The sequence below is a fragment of the Quercus suber genome, unplaced genomic scaffold (assembly GCF_002906115.3).
Source record: "Quercus suber isolate HL8 unplaced genomic scaffold, Cork oak 2.0 scaffold_30, whole genome shotgun sequence".
In the NCBI taxonomy this organism is placed as follows: Eukaryota; Viridiplantae; Streptophyta; class Magnoliopsida; order Fagales; family Fagaceae; genus Quercus; species Quercus suber.
The window spans coordinates 2,055,095-2,060,493 of record NW_027069495.1 but is presented as its reverse complement, the minus strand read 5'-3'; the positions used below and the strand labels follow the sequence as shown (position 1 = coordinate 2,060,493).

General features: G+C 30.8%; 1 long non-coding RNA gene across 1 annotated transcript; it reads right to left on the bottom strand.

Moving 5' to 3' along the window:
• Positions 1–328: 328 nt before the first annotated feature.
• LOC112033768 (uncharacterized) lies at positions 329–3,478 on the bottom strand. The gene is made up of 3 exons (XR_002885279.2): positions 3,204–3,478; positions 1,870–1,931; positions 329–539 (listed from the first exon to the last, which is right to left on the bottom strand). It is a non-coding gene; the product is annotated as an uncharacterized LOC112033768 (long non-coding RNA).
• Between the last annotated feature and the right edge of the window lie 1,921 nt (positions 3,479–5,399).

Sequence of the window (5,399 nt, the reverse complement as noted above, 5' to 3'; positions counted from 1 at the left end):
AAGGAAAATGGGGGTATACCCATCTAGATTTCACTTGCTGACAAAAGAGGGCTTTAATATCATCATCTCAAGGGAAAATGGGAAATGGCTAGCAGATGCAAATATGTGTAAAGGAGTAGTATCAATATCTTCCTATCATGCCCTAAACCCGATACCTGGATTTGTGACAATGACTGGCATGTTAATATCAAGCCTAAACCTGGTATTAACAAGAACCAACTAAACTTTTACAAAGCTTTTACAACAGTTTCCCTCTTTCCTTTGATTCTTGTTTGTTTACTCAAATGATATAACTTTTCACTTGATATTCAGAGCATCTACATTGTACTTCAACGGATAAAACAATCCACTAGTTATTCAAATCCTGAATTTCACATAATACATCTCTTAATACTTTAAGGTACACAACTATCATTAGATCCTAAATTACACAATACTACAAAGCTAAACATCAAATGCTAATTTGGGATCTATACATTAAAACTAAAACTAGCTCCTTCCAAAACTTGACTAAGGCTCTCTCTGCTCCAAAATAAAACCTGTTGATTGAAAGAGTGGAAGGGGTGAGCTACACAGCTCAGTAAAGGTAAGATATATGAGAATTTAATAAGGATGCATGTAAATCAAATCATTTCATTCTATGAATATTCAGATAGGAGAACATCTTTTCATGCATAGTATTTTATACTATTCATAATAATAACTCATATGCTCTTCATAGAAAAATAATTGTTCTTCATTTTCTTATTAGAATAATATTACCAAAACCTTTCGGATTTAATTTCTTTCATGTCTTACAAAGTCACCAGATATAATATTGATTGTTTAAAATCAATATATATATATATATATATGTATGTATTCTCATTACAAAATAATCATTTTAACTTAAATAAGATAATTGGTAATTTTGTCTTAAACTAGAAACATCTTGCCGAATAAGAGAACTTTTCTTTATAAACTTCTTCTCATAAAATATTATAACTTTTATGGTCATAAAACTTAACGTTCCATAAAGAATAGATATCTGATAACTTTTAACATAACTCGTACTTTTATCAGAAGCTTTTTCTTTATAGAACGCTAAAACCTTTCATCAGATTCTTTATCTTTAAAGCACAACAAAACTTCAGAAACTCTTATCTTTAAAGAGTAGCTTTTCTTTTCATCAGAAACTTCTTTTCATGAAAACTTTTAACTTTTCATAATGCATTTAAATAAAATCATTCTCTCATGATCAATAACATTATATAACTATTCATAATATATTGGTTAGTCCATATCTAATAAGTCTGTATAGAGAAGGTCTCATCACATTTGGGTGCCCTTGTGTGCATGATATTGTCCTCTTTGGGAGGCCTAATGGCATATTCCTTCAAGGTTTTGTTCCTCCTCGCCGTCCATACACATTGGGGAGAAGGCCTTATTCATATTAGAGTTACGGGCAGCCTCATTTCGTCTACTTTAAATAGTCTAGAGTTACGAGCAGCCCCATTTCCCCTACTTTAAATGGAAAAAAAAATAACATTTTCCATGGAAAACCAGTAATTAATCCCTACTGGCCGAGTTTAGATCACTATAGAACATAACCCAAAAATATTTCATACTTATACATCGTATTGAAATTCATAGTTTGCATAACATTTCACAATAATAGCATTTCCATTATTTTCTTTAAACATCATGTTTCTGGAATTAGTAATGGCATCAATATGCTTAAATCATATACATAAGGTTTCGAAAACTCACGAATATATCTTTGTCTGAAACATGCTTACATGCCATATCTCTAATCAAAAACATTTTAATGCAAATACACTTTAAAATAACCTCATGACTTACCAAATGCTCATATAATTTATCCCTTACCTGAATGTAGAAGAATCGAGAGCCTAAAGTTGAAGGAGCTTAGACTTGGGAACTGGTAACACCTAAACCAAATATCAAAGCTTATTATTATCAATTATTCCTTATCATAAACTTACACATTTATCTCAAAGCCTATCTCTTATAATCAAGGAAATCCTAATCCAACCTCAACGAGGTTCCCACAAACATATTATGCACACATCAACAAATGATGTACCAAACTAAAAAAAAAAAAAAAAAAAAACCATCATTCTCATATTTATATCATATCTCCAGAGGTGCCAACTTCATTTCAAAATGTGCTTGAGATTAAGGCAATAATGCATACATAAACATAAACTCTTTTAAGCATGGTCATATAATCATATACACTCATATGGCAACATGAAAACGTAGTAGAATGGTTTAGAACCCCTCCTTTGAGTACTAAACCTTGAACCATGGTACACAAAATTTAGCTATGATCCAGACATACCAAATGATGAGGATAATAAATTATAGCTCAAATCATTCAGCCTAACTTTAGAATTAAATCCTCAAAGTTAGGCATGTTCCTTACTGTTCACTGTTTTATACCAGCAGCATGTACTTCACTTATGAAACACAAAATGGCTATCAATTCACATCCAATTTTACAAAGCAACTCCTCTAGATATCTAGTAAATACCATATCAATTTCAGAGTCAAAGCATAAAATCATAATTTACTAAAAATCATACAATACTGCATACTCAAATCTGTCCTGGCAGAATTTCATGCAACTTAGAAATTAAACCATTATTTTTATATTAATCTAAATGCTGTGAGACCACTTTCATTACAACCATATGCGTCTTAGATTTCATAAAAAATATCCCTAGCATCCAAACACACTATATACAATTTAATATATAATTTATCATGCATAAACATAGAATCTGTCACAGTGACAGCTTTGCAACATTTTTTTGTAAATTCACAAACAATTATCAAATGATGGTATTTTCATATGGGGATTTTTATACAATCACTAGACATGTTAGAAAACCCTCATATACAGTAATTTAACCATTTATAGCAAAATTACTTACAACAAAAATCCCAGCAGTAACATCAAAAGTACTCATCCTAACTTTTTCTTACTTCCTTAATCATATACAATCATTAATTAGTAAAAACCCTAATCTACCTTCAACAAATCACCAAAACCGTTTCAAAGCTTCTTAAAACAGCATATATATATATATATAAACTTACACGTTCATGATTTCCTAATTTCACAAACCACAAATACCATTACTAAAATTCCATGAAGAAATCATGTATTCTAAGATGAGAGTAGCTAGAACCCTTACCAAGTTTCTAGTTCTTGAGGGGAAAAATAGGAATAGAATCATTCTTGCATGAAAGGATCTCCCTTTTCTAGTGGCTGGACCTGAAAATGTGAGAGGTAGAGAGCTTAAGAGAGTCTTTGAGTTTCCTAGTTTCTTTGAGAGAGTATGAAGAAGAAATTATATGGAGCTTTACTTTCCTTTTGAGGTGTTGACCTGTGGTTTTGAGAGAAAAGACTCAAGAGAGCTTCTAGCTCTTTCCTTAAGAGAAAAGAGAGTAAAGTGAGGTGAAATTTTTGATTTGTTTGGACCCGTGGGAATAGAGAGGGAGAGAGCTTCTTGAAAGTTCTAGTTACTTTGAAAAGTCAAAGAAGAGATAACGTGGAGCTTGCTCATTACATGGCCGGCCAAGTCTGGTCTTTGGGGTTTGTCAACATGCATGGTACTTTGGCATTATGTGTGTCGAATTTCTATTGGTTGCATATTTGGGTGGAATTCTACTATAACATCTCATGTATTATGCTTAATTAAAACACCACCAACTATGCATCTAATAACTTAAGCCACTTAATATAGTTTTGTACAAACTTAGTATGTATATATATATATATATTCATAATACATCTGGCCATTCAATTATTTAAAATCTTTACAATTCTTATTTAATGGCATTATAAAATAATATGTTTATTAAATACTTTTATATTAATTTTAGAAAGTAAGTGATTAAAATAATAATTAACCACTTGAACACATAGGTTAACTATAAAGTTAGATCGGAGTGTTACACTTCTTGTTGAGCAACCCCGTTCAAACTCTGAATTTTCTCATCCATTCTAGAGAAGGTTATTAATTTTAGGCTTTTTCTTGGTATGAACTTGATGATGCGTAGCTTAAATAAATAGCGCCTCGTACAACAAAGCTGATAGTGCTCTTTACTTTTTCTCTATTTAAAAAGTTGTTATTATTATTTTTTAATTTTTAGTTTTTGGGAGAGGAGAATTGATGGTACCGCCTAATCCTATTTGATTGGGACAATGGGGACGTCTTCAGAAAGTAACATTATTAGAACTTTTAGTACTTTTTTTTTTTTTTTCCTTCATAGTAATGTGATAGATAAAGGTAACGGACATCTGAATTTTGGACTTTTAGTTGAAAATATCAAAAAAATTAGTTGAACTACAATACTCTTGACATAGCATTCACTATGTTTTAGATTCTTATTATAGATAATTTTGGTTATCTTTGAAATTTTATTCTTTTTTATTTATATTGTGCTCCACGACAAGCTAACTTTAGAGTAATAGTTCCTTTGTTTTATTTTGTTGGTCCCATTTAGAAAATCTAGCTTTATAAGGGAGCATCAATTATTCTTTTAAAAAAAAAGATTACATAGTTTTCAAAACTATCAACATTAATTTATACTTGAACGAAGGAAGGGTATTGATTTTTTTTTTTTTTTTTTTTTTTGAGAAATAAAGGGTATTGAATTTTGAGGATTTATACTTGAACGAAGGAAGGGTATTGATTTTTTTTTTTTTTTTTTTTTTTGAGAAATAAAGGGTATTGAATTTTGAGGGTAATCAGGGTGTGCAAGATTTTCGCATGGTGTGCAAAAATATTTTTGAGGATACATTAAACTAGTAAGTCAAGGTTTAAGTCATAATCAAAGAAGGAGCCACCAGCCTTGGTTTTTTATTTGAGGGAAGAAATTTGATGTTAGAGAGAAGCAAGTCAAGGTCGTCGAGTCATCACAAAGCTTACTTATTTCCACAACGAGTATCCACATAGATATGAGGGTCTGACAAGGATTTTGTAAAAAAAATTAAAATCCTCATAGGTCATAATTTTCTTCTAACTATATTCTTTATTTTCTTTAATTCATTCTATCTTTACAGTCAGCACCGCCTGCCTTTACTAGCTTCTCACTCTACAATTTATTTCTAATCATTGCTCACTTCAGTAAAATATATGTATGGATTTTTTAGTTTCAATATTTTCCAAACATTTCACTAGATACCTAGCTTCAGCTAAAAAAGAAAAAAGAAAAAAAAAAACATTTGCACCCAGTTTCAAAAGAATATGGATCCTTTTTCTTTCAAAAATAAAAGGAGTAGTTGCCATGCCACCAACCCAACGAATGGGTTACATGTGTGAGAATAGTTATGCACTTATAAATCTTATTCCAAAATCCAAATATTCCTAAACAGCGCTCATGCC